Source organism: Sceloporus undulatus, chromosome 1 (genome assembly GCF_019175285.1).
Source record: "Sceloporus undulatus isolate JIND9_A2432 ecotype Alabama chromosome 1, SceUnd_v1.1, whole genome shotgun sequence".
NCBI lineage: Eukaryota > Metazoa > Chordata > Lepidosauria > Squamata > Phrynosomatidae > Sceloporus > Sceloporus undulatus.
Window position 1 is genome coordinate 330,476,327 of NC_056522.1, and position 22,434 is coordinate 330,498,760.

The window sequence follows — 22,434 nt, forward strand, 5'->3', positions numbered from 1 at the left end:
GGGGAAAACTTAAAGATGGCTCAATGTCGACAGAAGACTTGGTATGATAAAAAGGCCCGAGTTAGAGTGTTTCTGCCGGGAGATGAAGTTTTACTCCTGCGACCAATGAGAAGAAACCAAATTCAATATGCATGGACCGGACCAGTTCAAGTGACAGAAAAGATCAACAACGTAAATTATACAGTGGACTTGGGGGATGATATGGGGTGTAAGTTTGTACATGTAAATATGTTGAAGCCCTATCACAGGAGAGAAAATTTAGTGTTATACACTGTCAAAGAGATGGGAAATGATGTGATTGCCATTCGCAGTTGGAGACAGGAAAATGGGGAAAAAGAAAAGATACAAGAGATTACTCTTGACCCTTCTCTCACTCCCCAGCAATGAGAGGAAGTAATACAGGTGTTAACTGAGTTTAAAAGCATCTTCTCAGATTTACCAGGAAGAATAAATGGGATAGTTCATCATATCAATACGGGAGAAACAACTCCTATTGCTACTTCCCTGTACCATGTTACTGGTCCATTGGCAGATAGCATAAGTGATGAAATTGATACAATGCTAATGATGAGGATTATTGTGCCATCGCAGAGTCCTTGGGCATTTCCGGTAGTTTTGGTGGAGAAACCCAAACATACTATTAGGTTTTGTGTGGATTATAGGCGGTTAAATAAAATCACCCAAACTGACGCCTATCCTATGCCCAGATCTGAGGATCTAATTGAAAAGATGGAAAGGGCTCAGTATATCACCACACTGGATTTGACTAAGGGATATTGGCAAGTGCCTATGTGTCCTAAAGACCAGATAAAAACTGCCTTTGTTACACATAGGAGATTGTATGAATTTACAGTGTTGCCATTTGGTTTAAAGAATGCACCCTCCACCTTTCAAAGGTTGGTGGACAACATCTTAACAGGGTTAAAGTATTGTGTGGTAGCCTACATTGATGACATTGGGATCTTCCGTAATTCCTGGGGGGAACATATCCGACATCTCACTAAAGTACTGGAGAGACTTAAAGAGAGTGGAATGACCATCAAAATTTTGAAGTGTCACATAGAAAAAAGAGAAAGCCGATATTTAGGCTATATTGTAGGTGGCGGAACCATCAAGGCAGAAACTTCTAAACTGGAAGCTATAGTTAATTGGCCTGTCCCTACTTCAAAAAAAAGGTGTGCAGTCATTCCTGAGATTAGGAGGATACTATAGGAAGTTTATTCCTAATTTCAGCAGTATTGCCAGCCCATTATCCAATTTAACCAAAAAGGACAAGCCTGCTAAAGTCCTCTGGTCAGAAAGATGTGATAGTGCATTCACAGAATTAAAGCACCTGATGACCACAGCTCCATTTCTGATGGCTCCAGATTACACCAAGCCTTTAATAGTTACTACGGATGCCTCTAATGTTGGACTGGGTGCAGTGTTAAGCCAAGATGGGAAAGAGGGTCAGATCCATCCGATCTTATATTTAAGTAAAAAAATCCTCCCCGGAGAAAGACACTTAGCCACAATAGAAAAGGGATGCCTGGCTATAGTGTGGGCTGTAAACAGGCTTAAGCCATACTTATGGGGAAGAAAGTTTGTGATTAGATCGGATCGCTCCCCCTTGTGTTGGTTAAATCAAAAAAGCCCTGTATCTAGTGGCCTCCAGGCATGAGATTCTGAGAACAGACATGAGAGCAAGGCATTGGAAGCCAAGGATGGAAAGATTAGTCATCAGTGCAGGCAGTTCTTGAAATAACTTAATCCCAAATACTTTACATGACTTAAAAATTAATTTGTTGTTATTAATCTCAATTCATGGTGATGCTGTGGATGAGACATCTCCAAGACTCCCTATTTTCCACAACTTGTCTTAGTTCTTGCAGATTCATGCCCATAATCTTCTTAATGCTATCCAGCTAGCATTTAGTCTTCCTCTCTTTCTCCTTCCCTGCTCCTTCCCTAGCATTATGGTCTTTTCTAACGAGTTGTGTACTCTCATGATGTGGCCAAAGTATGACAGCCTCAGCTTAATTATCTTGACTTCCAGGGAGATCTCAGGCCTGATCTGTTCTAAGACCCATCTGTCCATGGTATCCTCGTCACTCTTTTCCAGCACCACATCTCTAATGAATTTGGTTTCATCCATTTTCTTAATTGTCCAGCTCATACATCCATGCATGGCAATATCAGCACTTTAAAATGAAGATACAATCATGGTATGATTCTCTGGCTCCTAACGAATATGAGATAATGATGGAACAGACAAATGATGAATCTGTACCAGTTGCTGTTTCTGAACTCTCTTTAAAGAAAATTTCAGGTGTTGTACAACAGCTAGTCAGAATGTGTACCTTTCTTATAACACTTTGGTCAGAATGTGCACATTTCCCATCCTTGAGGTCTTTTTTTGAAAATGCTACCTAAAATTTGGATTATACAGTACTTTATGAAGAAATCCTGCCCTCCCTCTGCATTCTCAAGCACTTCACTTGTGCTTATGTTTCAAACTGGAACGTTTGTTTTATAATCCTCACTCCCTTTCTCTCTGTCTCTTTCTTAAGTACTGTACTGATGCAGTGGTTATGGTCTTAAAAGACCCAACCCCTATCTTACATAGGGTATCACAGAAAGGTGTCATCTGAACCGGTTGCATTTTTGAAATGCAACTTATATCTTTATTGTGGATGAGCAAAATCATTTGACTGATCTGGTTGCTAAGATGTTGCAAAACCACTTGTTGGCTATGCCCTTCACCAACTGTTTATGTTCATGTCAATGGGACAGTGATTCTCCACTTTGTGTTTCAGACTGAACTTTAAAAGTACTATCCATGCTGGATCAGCATCTTGGATGCTGAACCTTGGTGCTAGACCTACTTGGATAGCTCTTTTACACTAAAATCTGTAACACATTATCCACCCTGCTGACATATAAACCACAGCTGCCAAACTAAGGCGGGTTACAAACGGCCCTCAAGGGGCCGTTTTCCCGCCGCCGCCATTCGCTGCGTCGGGAAGCCCCAGCTGCCAGACCGCGAGGCTTCCCTGCGCAGCAAAAAAGGAGCGGCGAAATGCCGCTCCTTTTTGGAACGCGGAAGTGGCGACGCGAGGGGTGGAGTGCGCCCTCGCGATGTCACTTCCGCCGCGACACGTCTGGACGCACAGCGTCTAGTACGTCAAAATGGCGGCGCCCATGTGGATGGGCGCCGCGAAAAAGTACGCGCTCCGCGCGTACTGGGAGGAAGGACTGTCAGGAAGGTAAGAACCTTCCTAACCCTAATACGGCCCTTCCTAACCCTAGTACGCACGGAGCGCGTACTTTATGGCGGTTTGTAACCCGCCTAGGAATGTATTAAGCATCTATATAAGGCAAATAAGAGGAGGTCTATGGTCTCACCCAATTTTCCTCCCACTGCCATTGATCTGCTCTTTCCTTTTCTTTACCCACCTTGACCCCTGGATTTTCATTAAGAACTCTGTCCCCTCCATACAGTAGCTGGCAAAATCTTGCTTAATGCCCAAGGTTGTTTGTTGTTTCTGTGTGGCTTCAAGTAATTACTGTGATCCTAAGCCAACCTATCATGGGCTTTTCTTACCAGGGTTTGTTCAGAAGTGGTTTGTCACCACCTTCCTCTTACACTGATAGAGTGTGACTTGCTCAAGGTCACTCAATGGGTTTCCATGGCTGAACATGGATTTGAACCCTGGTTTCCTGGAATTCTAGTCCAACACTGAAACCACTACACCATGATGGTTCTTATGGTGGCACTAAGCATAGCCCATGCTTATAAGAGCTGTAGTCTGACACATCTGAAGGGCACCAAGGAGGGGCAGATTAGCTTAGAAAGTTGGCCTTGGAGCCCATAGCTTTGTTGTGGTGATGGTTCTAGGCTGTATACATCTCCAGAAGTATGCCTACACTAGACAGTCATAGGAGTTGTATATCAACCTCCACTGAATGCACTTTTACCTAAAAGTAAAGAAACATTAAACTCAAAATAATTTATTTTAATTTAGACTTCCCTAAGAATGTGTCCGTACTGAAGAAATAAAGCAATTTGAATGACTTTAACTGTGTTCTGGGATTCTGGGATTTGTAGTTTTGTGAGATACTTAGCCTTCCCTGTCAGAGAGCTCTGGTGCCCCAACAAACTACAAATTCCAGGATTCCATAGCAGTGAGCCATGGAAGTTAAAATGGTGTCAAACTTCTTTATTTCTGCAAAGACTCTAATGTGGAAACCAAGTAAAACACCTAAAAAAATAAACTATGTCCCCATAAAACTCAAATACCTCCCTCCTGCCAGAAACTAGAGGCGAAACCAGGATATGTCCTTATTGTTCCTACTAAGACTACCAACAGCACCAACTCAGGTTCAGGCTTTATTGAATCTATTGACTGAAGGAACTTCTGCTGACTTGTGAGGATGACCTATGTTGTTGGAACACTTTTACTGACATCTGTTATAGAGGCAAGGAGAGCAGTTTCTGTTAGCTTGCTTCACTAAAGAACAGGCACTTTAACCATGTCAGAAAAATCCTTGCTTCATTGTGAAGGAAAAGCTGTGCATCAAGAACTGACACATTTCTAGTCAATAAGAAAAAGTTCCTCAGCCCATTGCATCCGCTCAGCCTCCTCCCAGCATCTAACCATGTGGACATAAGTCCCACTGACTCCAGTGGGTTTTGCCTAACACAAAGCAGGACAAAACATGTTCTATTTGTCTTTTTATTGCTCTTCATTTGTGGGCAGGTTCACACATACACAACACACACCTGGCCATCAGTGGATGGCAGCAACATCAAGAGGAGAAGAAGAGCAATCCCACCTCGTACATGGAGGTCATCCTTGGTTCTCTCACTGTCATGTCTCTGGGTCAGGGCTGGTGGGGGGATGTGATGAATCCATTCCTGGTTTTAGTCCAAAGGAACCATCCAAGGTGCTAAATTCTAATCTCACAAAAGATTTTGAAAAGTACACTGGTGACAGGAAAGTTCCATAGGTGGTACTGAACCTGTGACCACACATTCATATGTGCAAAGTATCTCCGTCATCTGAATTGTTGTTGTTGTTGTTGTATGTCTTCAATTCATTTCTGTCTTATGACACTTGTTGTGTGCCTTCAAGCCATTTCTGACCCTAAGGTGAACATGGAATCAGCATGGTGTAGTGGTTTGAACATTGGACTATGACTCTGGAGACCAGGGTTCGATTCCCAACTCAGCCATATAAACCCAATGGGTGACATTAGGCAAGTCACACTATCTCAGCCTCAGAAGATGGCAATGGCAACCCCCCTTTGAAGAAACTTGCCAAGAAAAAAAGCATGCCTTAGGGTTGCCATAAGTCACCATTGACTTGAAAGCACACAACAACAACAACAACAACAACAACAACAAGGTGAACCTATTATTGGGTTTTCTTGGAAAGTTTTTTTCAGAGGGGTTTGCCATTGAGACTTGTCAAAGGTTCTCCAATGGCTTTCTGTGGCTGACCTGAAATTTGGTCTCCCTATACACTGATCTAGCACTCTCAATTTCTCTGAATATTTGTTCTATGACCTCTTTTCCAATCAATTCTCCACCTTTTTGGTAAATTTCAAATTGTTGGTGGCCAAAGGAGTTGTGTGTTATTTTTTTTAAGACTATGTTGGGAGAGGAGGGCTCTCTTCTTAAAAGAAATGGGGACATCTTTGTGCTATTACCACTCTCCTCCCAAACTGCAAGGTCAAACATCCACTCTGTCCAGAAAAAACATATCCAGAAAAAAGGATGAGGATAGAATTCAGAGTAACCTCATCTTCTCTCTCCCTTGTTAAAGTTCTGGGCCAATTCTATGGAATTCTCTTATGGAGTTGGATGGAGGAAAGACCTATTCCCATGGAAATGTAATTTGATTTTATACCATTTAACGTTGGGATTTTAATTGCTCTTTTTAAATATATATATATTATATATTTTTCTAATTTCTTATTTCTGGAAGCTGCCTTGGGTCACACTCTGGGAGAAAGGTGGCATATAAATGAAGTAAAATAAAATGGTGGGCTGACAAAACAGCCCTATGATGAAGGCCTAAGCCAGTTCAGTGGGGTAGAATTCATAGGCATGGCTGTGTCAGTCTGGAACATTAGTATACCAAGAGATCTTGTAGCACCTTTGAGACTAAGGCTGATGGACACCACTTTAATAATCCAGTTTAACAGCACTTTAGCTGCTATGATTCAACACTGTGGAATTCTGTGAACTGTATTTTTGCAAAACATTAAGCCTTCTTTGTCAGAGAACTCAGGTGCCACAACAAACTATAAATGAATACATATATTATTATTATTATTATTATTATTATTATTATAAACTACAACTCCCAGAGTCCATAACATTGAGCCATGACAATCATAGTAGTGTCAAACTAGATTATCTCTGCAGTGCAGATACAGCCTAAGTGAGAGAAAGGAAGAAGTTGGTAACACAGTGACAGGGCCATGGCTCCATCCTATGGAATTCTGTGGTATGTAGTTTTGTGAGCTATTTAGCCTTCTCTCTCCAAGAGTTCTGGGGCCAAAACAAACTACAAATCCCAGAATTCCACAGGATGGATCGCTGCCACCATCCATGCTTGTCAAGGCCTCAGCAGTCCAACCTCTGGTTTAAAGGGTGAGGCCAGTTCTGTGCACGCTGTGCTTCACCAGAAAAATCAATTGCACAGGCTTGAAGGATACATCCAACTTCATGCGCTTGTAAAAAGCATGGATGAGTCCTTCCTGAATCTTTGTTCATGAAGTAAAACCAAGAAGAAGAAGAAGAAGAAGAAGAAGAAGACAGGATGGATCCATGGTAGTTAAAACAGTGTCAAACTGCATTATTTCTGCAGTGTGGATGAAACCTGAAGTCTCCTTCCTCAGATGCAATGTAATTATTTCTATGGCGGTACTTGCACAAGGAAGTCTGGATGAGATTTTTCTGCCTTCAACCTACCCGAGAAAGTTCGAGCCACAATGCTGACAGGGCCTTTCGGCCACTAGATGTCGCTGGTGATTCGAATGAGTCCTGCTCTAACTTAGCCAAGTTGTAAAAAAGGCTCACTTTCGCGTGGTTCTTCACTCTTCTTTCCTCCAAAGCATTGATTTGAAACAGATCGCGCTATCATGGGGAGGGGGGAGAGAGGAGGCACGGGGGGGAGCCAGAGGGTTTTTTTTCCTGTGTGATGCAAGAATTGTGCTAGTTGGCTCTTTCCATCAGGTAACTGCTGAAGAAGAGGAAGAAGAAGAATTGGAAATTGGGAAGAATTAGAGTTGGAAGAGACCGAGAAGGACCATCCAGTCCAACCCCATTCTGCCAGCAGGAACTCTCAGTCAAAGCATCCCGACAGATGGGCATCCAGCCTCGGTTTGAAGACCTCCAAGGGGGAGACTACACTCAAGGAAGTGTGTTCCTTACGGTCAGGAAGTTCCTCCTAATGTTGAGGTGGAATCTCTTTTCCTGTAGCTGCATCCATTGTTCCAGATCCTATTCTCTGGAGCAGCAGAAAACAAGCTTGCTCCTTCCTCAATATGACATCCCTCAATTATTATTATTATTATTATTATTATATTAATATTATTAAACAGGGCTATCATATCACCTCTTAACTTCTCTTCTCCAGGCTAAACATCGTTCCTCATAGAGTATGGTGTCCAGACCCTTCACCATTTTGGTGGCCCTCCTTAACATGTTCCAGTTCTCAACAATAGAATCATAGAATCATAGAGTTGGAAGAGACCACTAGGGCCATCCAGTCCAACCCCGCGCAATGCAGGAATCCAAATCAAAGCATCGCCCTGACAGATGGCCATCCAGCCTCTGTTAAAGACCTCCAAGGAGGAGACTCTATCACCCTCCGAGGGAGTGCATTCCACTGTCGAACACCCTTACTGTCAGGAAGTCTCTAATGTTCAGGTGGAATCTCTTTTCCTGCAGCTTGCATCCATTGTTCCGGGTCCTGTTCTCTGGAGCAGCAGAAAACAAGCTTGCTCCCTCCTCATATGACATCTTTCCAAATATTAAATAGGGCTATCAATCCCCTCTTAACCTTCTTTTCTCCAGGCTAAACATCCCCAGCTCCCAAGTCGTTCCTCATAGGGCATGGTTTCCAGACCCTTCACCATTTTGTTGCCCTCCTTTGGACACGCTCCAGTTTCTCAATGTCCTTTCTGAATTGTGGTGCCCAGAACTGGACACAATATTCTAGGTGGGGCCTGACCAGAGCAGAATACAGTGGCACTATTACTTCTCTTGATCTAGACACATACTTTTATTGATGCAGCCTAAAATAGCATTGGCCGTTTAGCTGCCGCATCAGCACTGTTCACTCATGTTCAACTGTGGGTCCACTTGGACTCCTAGATCCCTTTCACACGTAGTTTCATTCAGCCAGGTGTCACCCATCCTATACAGTATCTGTGCATTTTATTTTCCGCCCTAAGTGCAATACCTTACATTTCTTTGTGTTGAATTTCCATTTGTTAGCTTTGGCCCAGCTTCTATCGATCTATCAAGTCATTTTGAACTTGATCCTGTCTTCTGGGCTATTAGCTATTCCCCCTAATTTGGTGTCATCTGCAAATTGATAAGTATGCTCCCAATTCTGTCAGCCAGGTCATTGATAAAGATGTTGATAGCACTGGGCCCAGGACAGAGTCCTGTGGGACCCCACTGGTCACTTTTCTCCAGGATGAAAAGGAGCCATTGTTGGGCACCCTTTGGGTTCGGCCGTCAACCAATTACAGATCCATTTAACAGTTCCATTGTCTAGCCCCATTTTACCAGCTTGTTTGCAAGTATGTCATGGGAAACCTTGTGCAAGGCCTTACTGAAATCAAGATATACTATACCTGTTGAATTGTTGTGCCCAGAACTGGACACAGTATTCCAGGTGGGGCCTGACCAAAAAGAACAGAGTGGCACTATTTACTTCCCTTGATCTAGACAGTATGAAGGAGGAGGGTGAGGGAGAGGAGGAGATAGAGGGGCGTCTATTCCATATTGTTATTCAAAATAAAAAACAAGACACGGGAGGGAATAATAATAATAATAATAATAAAATATAATAATAAGCATCTGGCTCTCTTCCATAAAGAAAGCCTACCCATAATTACTCCAAAGCAAGCCCGCGTGGTGTGTGTGCTTTGAGTGTTGGGACAGATTCTGGAGGTCCAGGGTTCAGTTCCCAGCTGGGCCATGGGAAAGCCCCTGGGTGCCTGGTCAAGTCACACTCTCTCAGCTTCAAGGGAAGGCCCTGGCAAAATTCCTCTCAACCGATCTGGCCAAGGAAACCCCAGGGAGGGTGGCCACAGTCAAACACAGACATACAAGTCCCACTGAGTCATCCTCAAGCCTTCCTCCGGAGTGAGGCTTGGTTCCCAAAAACCAAGAAAACGGAGCCGTTCTCTCAACAGAAGAGAGGGCTGTGCAGACCCCCAAACAATAAGAAAGCCCAGGTCCTGCCTTCCCTTCCTCGCTGAGTGCCTTGCAAAGGCAAGAAGTTGGGACAGAAACTAGCAAAAGAAGAAGAAAGAAGAAGAAGAAGAAGAGAAGAAGAAGAAGAAGAAGAAGAAGAAGAAGAGAGAACACCATCGGCTGCAGAGTATGGCATTCCCATTCAGTATCCAAGGATCTGTGGCACGTTTGAGACTAAGGCTGTTGGACACCCCTTTAATAATCCAGTTTGACACCACTTTAGCTGCCACGGTTCATAGGAAGGGAGGCTGAGAGGCATGGCAGGGGAAGGAGGGGTGGGGGGTGCTTTTTCCATCTCCCCATTCCTCCGCTCCTCGCCTCCCCATGGCTTGGGGCTCTTTGGCCCTTGGCCCTGGGAAAGCCTCCAAGGACCAAGGGACCGTTTTTGTTGGCGTTTGCCGCGGCGTTAAATGGCCCGACATTAGCAGCCGAACACGTAGGGGCCAGGCCTCACAGCTGCGGGGCCTGAAATGCCGGCGGGGAACGAAGAGGCACCAGCTCGTTAAAAGAAAAAAGGGGGGAAAAGGGAGACTTCGTGGTCAGACACCCCCTCCCTGCACCCTCCATCCTCCTTTTGGTTAGAATAGGCTCTTGGTTATTTGGGGTTAAATTAGTTTAGCAGCAGCAACACAGCAATAAACGTGTACTCCATAGGTCTTTGGTAAAAAAACTAGACCTGATCGTTTTTTGTGGGTTTTTCAGGCTCTGTGGCCATGTTCTAAAAGTTTATTCCAATGTTTCCACCAACAGCTGTGGCTGGCATCTTCTCTTGAAGATGTCAACCACAGATACTGTTGAGCCCAACCCCCCCCCAAAAAAAACAACACAACACTAGCCTTCGACTTCACAAACTAGATCTGAGCTTGTGAACAATAAACAGGATATCTTGGGTAGTAAAAAGAAACTTATTATTGTTGCATCTAGGTTCTACAAAAATGACCACCCAATAGAGAAAACCTACTTGGAAGAAGAGCCCTAGAGCTGACTCTCTCATGTGTGTGAGTAAGAAGGAAAAACATCTTTAGGACACAGCCTGGTTTCTGCGTCCAGGCTTGGTGAGAGCAGAAAGGAAAAGAGACTGGACAAAAGACAATAAAGTTTATTGGCCGCCCCATAAAGGGAGGGGTTGGGAAGGGACCTTCTAACATTCACACTGACCAAAGGACCCTAGAGCTGTGGCATCGGTGTTCCTGTGTGGAAGACACCATCCCTACTCAAGGAAACATAGAGCTTACACACAAGCATGATGCTAATACTTCAACACCTTCCTTCCCCAAACGACTGGGATCCCGAAAAGAAAAGGCAGAGAGGGATTTATCACTTCCCCAGGACATGTTCTGGGGAGGGGGGTGGTCTTGTCCAGGGTGACCAGACTGGCCTTCCATTTCCAGGACCTGTCCTCCATTTCAGCCTTCCGTCCGGAGGAAATCCAAAGGTCCTCATACGAAACATGGCCTTTATATATTTTTAGTAGAATCCAAGATAAGAGGCCGTGGTTAGTCTGTAGAACAGTATGGAGAGAGGGCTTGTAGCACCTTTGAGACTAACAGAAAGAAGCTCGTAGATCACAGAGTTATGGAATCACAGGAGATACATCAAGGGCCACCCAGTCCAACCCCCCTTCTGCCATGCAGGAACCTCAATCAAAGCATCCCCGACAGATGGCCATCCAGCCTCTGTTTAAAGACCTCTAAGAAAGGAGACTCACACACCCGAGGGAGTGTGTTCCACTGTCGCTCTTACTGTCAGGAAGTTCCTTCTAATGTTGAGGTGAATCTCTTTTTCCTGTACCTTGAATCCATTGTTATGCATCCTATTCTCTGGAGCAGCAGAAAACAAGCTTGCTCCATCTCAAGATGACACGCCTTGGTCATTTCGATTTCACACTTTTTCAGGAGGGTCGTAAATCCGCCCCACTGGACTCGAATCCGGGAGGTTTGCGACGTGATCGTAGCAGAAGCGCAACCCAGATCCAACAATCTGTCCGATTTGCAAAACGAGAAAAGTCGGAGGGAGGAAATACGAGTGAAACGATGCTTTTGGCTTGGACTGCGTTCCGTTAGAAGTGTCCATAAAGAATCTATGAAAAGTTCAATTGCTGTTACTATTGGGATTTAGGAACACTAGAAGATTCCCAGTTTTCACTTCCAAGAATTTGGTTTTTTTCAAGATTAGGGAAGGCATGGGGTTTTTTTCCAGGAACGGAAGGTTCCCCATATAGTTAGCCATCACTCCAAACAATTAATTTTATTAATAAAAAATACTTAATCTCGCTCTATTTCCGAGTAGCTCAATATTCAAAACACGGAACATTTAGTGGACATATTCGGGCGGGAGATGTTGCCTATGGTTGTTGTCACAGGTCGCACAGGAATTGGCGATGAAAAAGAAATCCACTCTTATTCTGCATCCGCACTGGAGGAAAAATCCGGTTTGACACCGCTTTAACCGCCAGGCTCCATGCTATGGGATTCTCGGAATTGTTAAATCAGAACGACTTGAAGACGTTCCTGAAACAAGCAATCCTGGGGTTTCTTGGCAGGATTTGTCGAGAGGAGGTTGGCCTCTGAGGCTGAGAGAGGTGGTACGTGCCAGGGTCACCCAGTGGTTTTCCAATCTATGTCTATATCTATATCTATATGAATAGATGATAGAACACACACATATATGATCGTTATCATATAGTGTGCAATATCATATAGTATGATACTATATATCAGTGGTACCCAAACGTGTGCCCTTTAAGGAGTTTGGACTTCAGCTCCCAGAATCCCAGACTATTGGCCAACATGGCTGGGCTTCTGGGAGCTGAAGTCCCAAAATCCTTAAAGGAACAGTTTGGGGACCACTGCAGTTTGTATGAATGCATGAATTATAGGTGTGGGTTATAGATATTTAATGATATTTGCTGTCGTTGTGTGCCTTCAAGTCGCTTCTGACTTATGGCGGCCCGAAGGGGAACTCTTCTGGGGTTTTCTGGCAAGATTTGTTCGAGGAGGTTTGCCATGGCCTCCTGGCGAGGCTGAGAGAGTGTGGATCTACCAGGGTCACCCAGTGGGTTTCCAGTGGCGTGCGAGCTGGACTCAGACCCTGGCCCCAGACTCAAACCACTCCCGACATTGGCTCCCATACAAGAAATCCAGATGAATATATGAGATATTTGATATGTCATCTGTGGCTCTGTTTTTAAACTCGCCTCTGGGCGGTCTGACTTCCCTCTCACTCCACACTCCTCTCCGAGGCGTTCATATTCTCTCTCTTTCTCTTCTTTCTTTCTCCCACTCTTTCCTCTTTCCCCTCCTCCCGGCTGTCGCTGCTGCTGCTGCTGTAGACAACTGTGGCCGCTCCGCTGGCCCCGACCCGGGCGGGGACCCTCTCGCGAGCCGATCCCCAGATCACGCCAAGTGTTACAAACTCCGGCGACTCCGAGCAATATTGTGGATCATCCTTGTTTAGGGCGCGCCGCCGCTTCCAGTGAAAGATAAGGCGGCAGAGGAGGAGGAGGAGCCCTGCGCCGGATTCTTCCCGGAGGGTGCGCGGGTGAATGGGGGAGGGGAGGTAGATGAGGAGGAAGAAGAAGAGGAAGAAGACAAAAGAGCGAGGAGGAGGAGGAGGAGGAGGAGGAGGAGGAGGAAGAAGAAGAAGAAGAAGAAGAGAGAGAGAGAAGAATAAGAAGAAGAAGAAGAAGAGAAGAAGAAGAAGAAAGACAAAGAGGAGGAGGGAGAGAGGAGGATGAGAGGCCTTTACCGGGATTGGTTTTCCCAGGGGTCGCGGGTGGGAGTGGGGGGGAGGAGAAGTAGACTAAGTAGGAAACAAAGTGATGATAGAAGAGGATGAGAATAATGAGGGAGGAGGAGAGACAGAGGCCTAGAGGAAGGCAGAAGGTAAAGGACAGAAGAGATAGGACGATGAGGCGTGGCGAGAGCGGTAAGCGCGCAGCGGAGTGCCTAGACGTACTAATGGAAGTAGGTAAAGTAGGGTTCAAGAGGCAGGTCAGGGTAATTCTTTCGTAGCTTTGGGGCATCTCTAGGGGCTTCGAGTCTCCTCCCATTCAATCGGTGTTTTCAGTCTGCATATCTAGATCATGCTGTATGCTTGAGAGCGGTCGGCTGCGAGCTCCGGCACCAGGGCCGCCTCCTCACCACGTGAGCCGAAACGCCAGCCCCTTTTTGTCTTTTCTAGGTTGCTATTGCAGCAGCGCAGCACAGGAGACAGAGGGCGCTGTCCCTCAGTGGGGTCGTCCTGAGTGGTGTCTCTCCCTACTCTCCGCACGCCATTGGTGCTTGAATCCTCCTCGTGTCTTCCGCGCCATTGAGGCAGGCCTTCCCACGCGTGTTCCCCGAGAGCTGCTGTAGGCAGAAGGGCGCGGAGGGAAAGCACCCATTCCACCACAACAACTGACAACAACCGAAAAAGTGTGTGTCCTGTTCTGTTGGGTTCTCCCCCACGTTGGCTCCAGTTACAAATAAAACTGTTGGGAAAATAGTTTCTTTCCTTTCACCCCTCACTGCTTACATCAAACACGATGCGTTCCTCCTCTTCTCTCTCCTCCTTCGTTCTTCCATCCCTTCTTTCTCCTTTCCTCCCCGAACATTTTTGTTTCCAAAGTGTTAAACGTGCCCGTCATTTTTTATTCAACACTAACATTGATACGGCCAATTATACATTCACCAGTGTTCTTTTTTTTCCGTTTAGAGTATGTCTTGTCACTAATAAAACAGACAGTAATGGGATCGTTCCTGCTGCTGGATTTTGCCAAGCAATTTGAGGTAATTTGATTGAATTATACTTTGTCGCGCTTATTTCATTTCATTTTTTTAAATCATATTTTGCGATTCCATTCGCTGGGAAATTGCCGCTCCGTTCCTATTTTGTTGGGTGGGGCAAGTAGATGCACACTTCCCCAACATTTATATAATAGAAGCCGGTCCTGTTTGGCAGAGGGAGGGGTGGAAAAAAGAGGGAGGGGGCTCTTTTTTTTTAAAATAAAATAAATAATCCCACCTCTTTATAGGCTTAGATTACGAACGTAGATATGCGGATATATTAGATATATACTCCAAACACATACATATATGGCTCCTGTTTATTTATCGACTGATATTTGCCCATAGGGAAAGTGATGGCCAGTTTGGAGACAGCAGAAACATAATTAAGAACTTCTTGCCACCATCTTTGTGTGTATATATATTATATAAATACGAGAGAGGAGAGAGAGAGAGAAGGAGAGAAGAGATAGCACACACAACAACACACACCACAATATATATAGAGAGAGACTAATATTTTGCCCATAGGAAAGTGATGCCACTTCGGAGGACAGAAACATGAATAAGAAATTTCTTGCCACCACCTTAGTGTGTCATATATATATTATATATAGAGGCGAGAGAGAGTAGGAGAGAGAGAGATGGGCACAGAATACACACACCACACACACACACATATATCGACTAATATTTGCACCATAGGGAAGTGATGACGAGTTTGGAGACAGAAAACATAATTAAGCACTTTTATGTTCTGTTCTCTAAACTAGCATCGCTTTCCCTATGGGCAAATTGTAGTGAGATATATATATATATAGTATTCTCCAGGGTGAGAGGCTCAAAGAGAAATATTAGGAGCGCCTAATACAGATGGGGTGACTCTTCTAATGGGTTTGTTTGTTCCTCTTCACATCACTTCAAAACAGACGAACGTGTCGAGGGCAGGCAGTTGAGGGCTTCTTTTTTAAAAAAACAAATATATATTTATCAGGGGGGAGAGGTAGAAACCACACAGACTGCTGCAGGAAAACATATAACGCCAATTACATTCCTCCAAGCAATACACTAATTATCTACATACTGTTCCTCTGTTCTTTTCGGAGTGGCTGCTGCAGGTACCATTATAGCAAGGGGCTCGACTGTCTCCAAGCAGAGAAAGGAACAGCAGGCCAGTCCTTCTTTTGAAAGGAGCAGAGGACCCAGACCATTTCTAAGCAAGTCACTGTGCCCGCCCCATTCTTCGTGACTGTGCTGAAAGGGGAGGAGGGGGCAAAGCCATCCAAGGTAAACAAGATCAAACTCCTTTATCATCACACACAGATTTACACACCCGAACGTGGTACTAGGAGGTTACTCTGGCCCCATACTGAGAAAATAATCCAGTCGAGACCGCTTAACTGCCCTGGCTCAGCGCTAGGGCATTGTAATTTATTGTGGCACCAGAGCTCTCTTACAGAGAAGGCTAAATTCTCACACAACTACAATATCCCAGAATGCCTCTAGCATTGAGCCAGCGCAGTTAAGGCGGTCTCAAACTGGACTGGTTCCGCCGCGTGGTTTTGGACCTGAAGCACTTTCACTGCTGTGGTTCCATGCTATGGGTTCCGGGGTTTCGTTTTTTGTGGCACCATGGCATTAAGTGGTCAAAACTGGCAGATTATTTCTCCAGCTGTACTATCCTTTGCGCTTCCCTTGCTATTAAAAACCTTCGGCAAAACCCTGCTTCATTTATTCTCCGTTCTTTCGCTATAGGCCAACATCTCCTTGAATGTAGGTTGCAGAAGAAACCGGAATGGAACTTTTATCCCCATAGTTTCGACCATTCTTGGAAGTCGGAATGGGAGGTTGCGGGCGCAGGGCTGGAGCCTCCATTACGACTTTCCAGAATGGTCGAAACTATTGGGATAAAAGTTCCATTCCGGTTTCTTCTGCAACCTACATTCAAGGAGATGTATATATAAACTCAGGCTTACTCTCCGCGGTTGTCAGAGGATTACTTGGCCTTTCCCACTTTGAGAAGGACTGCGGAAATCCAGCTCAAGCTTGCCTCCATCCCTGAGTTTGGCTTCTTGGACCAGGATTAAGATCCCTTCCTTCTTCTTCCTCACTTTGCAAAATCCTGAGCAAGTTCTGAGACTGGAGGAGTGGCAACCAATTCCTGCAAGGAGGGTGATTGTGGGGGGTTTTGTGTGGGGGACTTGATCACAATGGTGTTTCTTTTGTTGCCTCATCTAAGAAATGGACGGTTTCCCACGCCAAAAATGCAGGGAAGGAGTTGAGGGGGAGCTTAAGTGAGTGCATGGCCTCCCAAATGTTCCTTCAGTGAAATGAAATGTTCCTTCAGTCCCCTAATTCCTAGCCTTGCAGAAAAGGAGATTATGAAAATGGTTCACACCTAGAATTCCTCTATTTATTTTGTTTCCATTTTTTCGGTCCCTTTGCCTTTCCCTTTGCTTTGGATACCTAAACTCCATTTCTAAATTCTCAATTCAAGTTTAACTTAGAGATCTGGGAGTGGAGGAGGGGTTGTTTGGGGCGCAGAGTTCTTATTTGGGGTGGCAATGCCCTTGTTTTGTCTCCCATAACTGCACTGGAAGAGCCAACGTGGCATATTGGTTTCAGTGTTGGACTAGGTAGGATTCTGGAGGCCAGGATTTGGATCCCAGCTCGTCCATGAAGCCCAGTGGTTGACCCTGAGCAAGTCACACACTCTCAGCTTGAGAGGATGGCGATGGAAAACCAACTCTGGAGAAAGCTGCCAAGAAAACCCTGTGATAGTTTCGCCTGAGGGTCGCCATAAATCAGAAACAGCTTGAAGGCACACAACAACAAACAACAACAGTCGAAGGTGTCATTTCAGCACCAAGTGTAATTCAGGACAATGATTTAAAGACAATTGAGAGAATCTGAGGCGCCCAAAGGGTTTTGCAAAGAAGGCTGACACTTTCCTAAAACGCCTTCCTCCTAAAAGCCTAGATTTTACTTTACATCACTCTCAGTTTCGGGGCGACTTTGCATTAGAAACCAGGCAGAAATACACTTTCTAATTTGATCGGGATTTACTGGCTCATAAATGTGTTCAGGAGGATCGGGGCTCTGTTGGAAGTAGAGAGGGGAAAGCAAAACCTCTAGATCTTCGTACTCTTGTAATAGCCAAAGTTCAGTAACTACGTGGGAGGCAAAATAAGGGCACTGCCCTCCCAAATAGTAACCCTATCCCTTAATGAAAATTTCCTTCGGTCCTCAAACTTCTAACCTTGCATAGAGTGGAAATCATGCGAAATGGTTCACGTCTTTCTTCCCCTGGCCACTTTCCCTGCCTCTTTTCTTTGAATGCCTCAACTGCATTTCTAAATGCATCTGAGGAAGTAGAATCCAGTCTAAGAAAGTTTATGTTGTCAACTTCTATCTTTCAATTAGTCTCAGTCTCTCTACATACTGATTCTACAGACTCACACGCCCCGTAACTTTGAAAGTTTTAAGTCATTGCAACACTAGGAATTGGAAGGAAAATTTCGATGGAGGAGGGGGAAGAATTCTTATTGGAGAGGTCAATCCTCTCATTTTGCTACCCCCTCTCCATAGTTGCAGACTAAATGCTGCGACTTGCAAGCAAGTTCCACCGATTTACTTCAAAATAAATTAATTCCGACTTTGACAGATAGAGCCAGCACCCATCGGATTTCTACACGTAGGAAATCTTCGACCACCCAGTTGGGAAAACGAAAACAGAACAGAGGAATAGACCATATTTTACCATCTCTTTATCTGCAGCTTTTTATTACCATGGGAGAATTAGATTATCTTCTGCGCACTTGCCCTGGAATAGGTTTCCCCTCCACCTAATTGTAATTATTTCTAAGTATACATGCCCCAGATTGCCCTGGCACACATCTCTCCCATGAAAATCCGTGAGGACTGGGAATATCCCTTTTACTTTAGGCAGAAAGGGTGCAAAGTCACTTGAGGCTCATGGGGTTTAGGAAAGGTTTTAAGACCGAGAGGGGACAGAGTATGAAACTATTTCGTAAAGTTGAAAACATTACACCCACAAACACAAATATGCAGAGAAGACGCAGACTAGATCTATAAACGGTCCCAGAGGCTCGCTTCATTTTCGTGGATTTCCTATCATATAAAATGGTTTCATAGTTCAGGTGCTATTGGTACTGCCATTTGGAAAAGAAGACCCAACAGCTTGGGTTCTCCCCGTCCTCCTTCCTCCTCTTCTTGTTTAACCTGCATCACTGTTACTATCGTCGAGATGCTAATCTACCTTTGAACCTCGCTACCTTTATCCCTGAGGCCTTAAGATCACTCTGAACTGCATCTGAGGAAGTGGATTCACATTCACGAAAGCTCATGCTAAAATAAAACCAGTTAGTTTTAAAGAAGCTGCCACATTTCTTCTCTCTCTCTCTCTCTCTCTCTCTCTCTTTCCAATCCCTTCCTCCCTTTTTTTGCTGAGAGAGACTAACAGGGCTACTTCTTTGAAAACCACTTAGAAGAGAAATCTGTACAGACTGGGTCCTTTGTTGGCCAAAATATGTGTAGCAAGAGGGAGGAAAGCTGGAGGGGTGGGGGAATCTGCAAGCTTTATTAAGAGGGAGAGAGAACTTTTGGGCAACAACGATTTCCTTTCCTTTTAAAAAAAATAATCCCATTTTTTTAACTTGCACTCGCATTTGTTTTGAGATCAGCCGGTGTTTGGCCAAGATCAAGCTGTGGAGGTGGAGGTTCTCCAAGGAGTGTTCCCAGAGGAAAGAAGGGACCCAGACATAAATGTCTAGAAATCATTTGTACATTTTTATTTTCCTCCTCTAGATGCTTGTCCCTCCCTCGACCCAACTGGATCCCAGTCAAAGAAGGGGGATCGAGAACAAAAGCAAGGCCACCTTAGACAGGCCCCAAAAGCAGAGCCCACTTGAGCTCCTGGCCTCTTTCTTCCTCCTTCTCTAGACCCACAAAGATGTCTTGTTCGCTGGCTGCCCCTCTGAAGGAACCTATGGGACCCCCAGAGTTGGGGTTAACGGCCAGAGAGAGACCTTGAAGCGTTGAGTTTGTTGGTTTGCAATCGTTTGAGTCGTTGGTTGGAGAGCTTGGAGAGCCCCTTGCTTGGGAGCTTCACAGCCAAGGCCCAGGAAAATTGGCATTCCCTATGCCTTCTTGAGAAACATGCAACACAGGCTTCCTAACTGGGAGCTCTGAAACCAGGATGGTAGAGGAGAGGTTAGTTCTCCTTCCTAGTAGGAATAAGGAGACTTAACCCTCTAGATGCGAGGTCTTATTTAGGACAAACTACCCAGGCCACCTAGACGGACAAAGGATGCTTCGTCTTGCAGTTCCGAAACTAGGCACAAAAATTGTAGCCCTTCTAACCAGAGCCATTGACTCCCAAGAGGAAGAACGAAACCCTCGCATGGATTGAATTGAAAGAAATACTACTTTGGCAGTAGTCACCTGTACCAATAACAAACATATATCTCGTTTGTTCTTTCAAAAGGAAGTAGATTTTTGTTTTGGACTTTTTCTTTGATTTTACGGTACTATTTGGAAAATAGAAAACTAAAACCTGCCTTTCTCCTTATCTAACGTCTACTGCTTTAAGGGCTCTGTCAAAGAATGCTTCATGCAGACTCAGTGGAAGGTGCCCCTATATTTATCATCATCATCATCATCATTAAACAGGAGAAGGAGGGGAGAAGAGGAGGAACAGTAGCATTTCTCTGTTCTCTGTACCCCAGAGATAATAGAAAACTTAAGAGAAAAACAGCGACGGGCTGTTTCTGAATTTACAGTGAAGTCTAAGCCTACACACATTTACTTGGAAATAAGACCCAGAGGTAACTATGTTGATAAGATGGCAGACTCCACCTTTTTTTTTTTCCTTTTTGTTTTCCTGGCCAGGAAATTCACCCTTTATTTAAAGGCATGACCTTGAGAGAGGTGCTTTTCACTTAGGAGCTGGAAGGTATTTCCAATCCCCCGCCTCCTTCTTTTTCTACTATACCTCTCCCGACATAATGTCCCTCTCCTTTGAGAAGCTCTTGCGTGCAAGAGACGAAGTAAAAGAAGAGAGGTGGTTGTTCCTAGACTTTCCACCTCTCTTTTGGCAAAGAACTGTGTTTATGAAATATGTTTTACACCATTGGGCAACCTGAATCTTCCTGTCTTTGAAATGCCTGTTTCCCTGTAGGTTGAAATAAGATCAAATGCAAACAGAGGAACACACACACACGCACGCACAAAGAGGAATAAATAATGTAAACAATGCTAAATACTTAATACACGTGTAAATAAGACTAAACTTTTCTCCGGCGGAGGTTTATCTCGACCGTAGGAGATGGCTTTCCAACCATGCACTTGGAGGAGGGCTGCAATTTGTTATTTTAAACGTCGCCATGTCTCTTCGGCTTTAAACTGCAGGGCATAACGAATTACTGAATGCTGAGGGATTAGAGGGATATCCTAAAGTAACGTGCAAAGGGAAGGAGGCGCAGCCCCGAGGGAAAGGGCATTTATTCATACTCTGGCCTCGCTCCCGTTATTCTGAAGGCGCTCCAACGCTTTCTTCCTTGGTTTCATTAGGAGTCCGGGGAATTTATGGGGGGTAACCCTGACCGTGGGAAAGGTGAGAAAGATTGGTTACGAGCTTTCACCCTTTTCTCCTTCTCCTGCTTCATCCCCCCCCCCTCGTATTCCCACAAGAAACTTGTTTCTCCAGCTGCATCCGCCCTGGAGAAAGGATCCGGTTTGATACTATTTTAACTGTCATGGCTCCCTGTTCTGGAATTCTGGCAACGGTCGTGATGATGAGGATGCTATTATCGCTAGCGTGGAGCCGTGGCAGTTAAAAGCGGTGCCAAACCGGATCGTTTCTCCAGGACGGATGCAGCCTCCGTCTCTTCGCAGCTTGGATCCCGCACTCTCTTTCCTTCAACTCAATCCGTTCATTTTCTTTTGTTGCCACCATCCTTCTCTTCCTACTCTCTCCTGAAGAGGACTCTATGTAACTGGGAAGCCTGTCAACACGGCTGAGAGTGACTCCCCGATTCTCTCCTCCTTCGTTGGAAGTAAAGCCCGAAAGGAGACTTCCAAGTCCCCCTGCGTAGCTGGGAGAAGGCTCCGAGGCAGATGGGCCCTTCTCGGGGTTCCTCTCCTACACACACACACACACACACACACACACGCTGCTTCTGCAATGGTGGGATGTGGGAACCCTAGAAGCGGGTGACCCTTTATGAGCGGAAGGAGGAGGCAGCTCAGGTCCAGCAAAGGAGAAGAGCCTGGGATGGACTCTTGCAAAGCTCTGCAGGGAAAAGATCGCAAGGTCTCTGAGACACATACCCTGATTTTCATGGGAGACTGAAAGGGCAGAGGAACTCTCCCATCGAAAGGAAGGCATGCCACCACTTCCTTAGAGGAAGACGTCCATAACACTCACTTGTGCCCCCTCTGCCTCCTCCTACCCCCCCTCTTTGAAACATTAGTCATCCGGTGGGAACTTCGTGTTCCAGACAGCTTGCACATGACGAGGACTTCCCCCCGGAGCCTGATGGAGAGAAATCCAGTTGGGTGGGTTGGGTTATTTCCCTCTCTGTCCCCCCCACCTCTCCAAAGGATCAGTTGGGATGTCTTGTCCACAGACAGACAGACGTACACGCGCGCACGCGCGCACACACACACACGAGTTTCCTTGCCCACGTACCTGCTCGTTGGTGGCCGAGAGATCCGTAAATACGCGTTTCCCAAGAAGTCCCTGGAGACCTCTGGGATCTTGCCAACCTCTCCTCTCCCTCCTCTTCCGAAGGCAATCCGGAGCCAGGCTCCAAGCACTCTCTCTCATTCTTTCTCTCATTCTCTCTGTGCCTCTCTCTTTTATTTTTTTTTCTTGCAAGGGTTTTCAAGCAAATTTTCCCTGTGCCACAATGTTATGATGGAAGGATGCTGAAATGACAGGCCCCGTAGACGCTTGTCTCTTAATCATGTGCTTTCTTAATTTAGTTTCAGCTCCGGGGCTCGTGTGTGTGTGTGTGTGTGTGTGTGTGTGTGTATGTGTGTGTGAAGGCGCGCGCCCGTTTGTGTGCGCGCGCCAAGAGGCGACGCCGCTGACAACCTGCGGCTTCCTAACGAGTGACGAGGCAGGGCTGCGCGGCGGCAAAGTCACACTTCCCTGGTGTGAAG

At 45.3% G+C, this 22,434-nt stretch overlaps 1 long non-coding RNA gene across 1 annotated transcript in view; it reads right to left on the reverse strand.

Annotated features, from left to right (window-relative positions):
- Nucleotides 1-22,291, reverse strand: part of LOC121919673 — a 218,005-nt gene extending 195,714 nt beyond the window's left edge. Inside the window, exon 1 of the long non-coding RNA XR_006101551.1 lies at nt 21,959-22,291. This is a non-coding gene — a long non-coding RNA (uncharacterized LOC121919673). The remainder of the gene's footprint in view (nt 1-21,958) is intronic.
- Nucleotides 22,292-22,434: the final 143 nt, after the last annotated feature.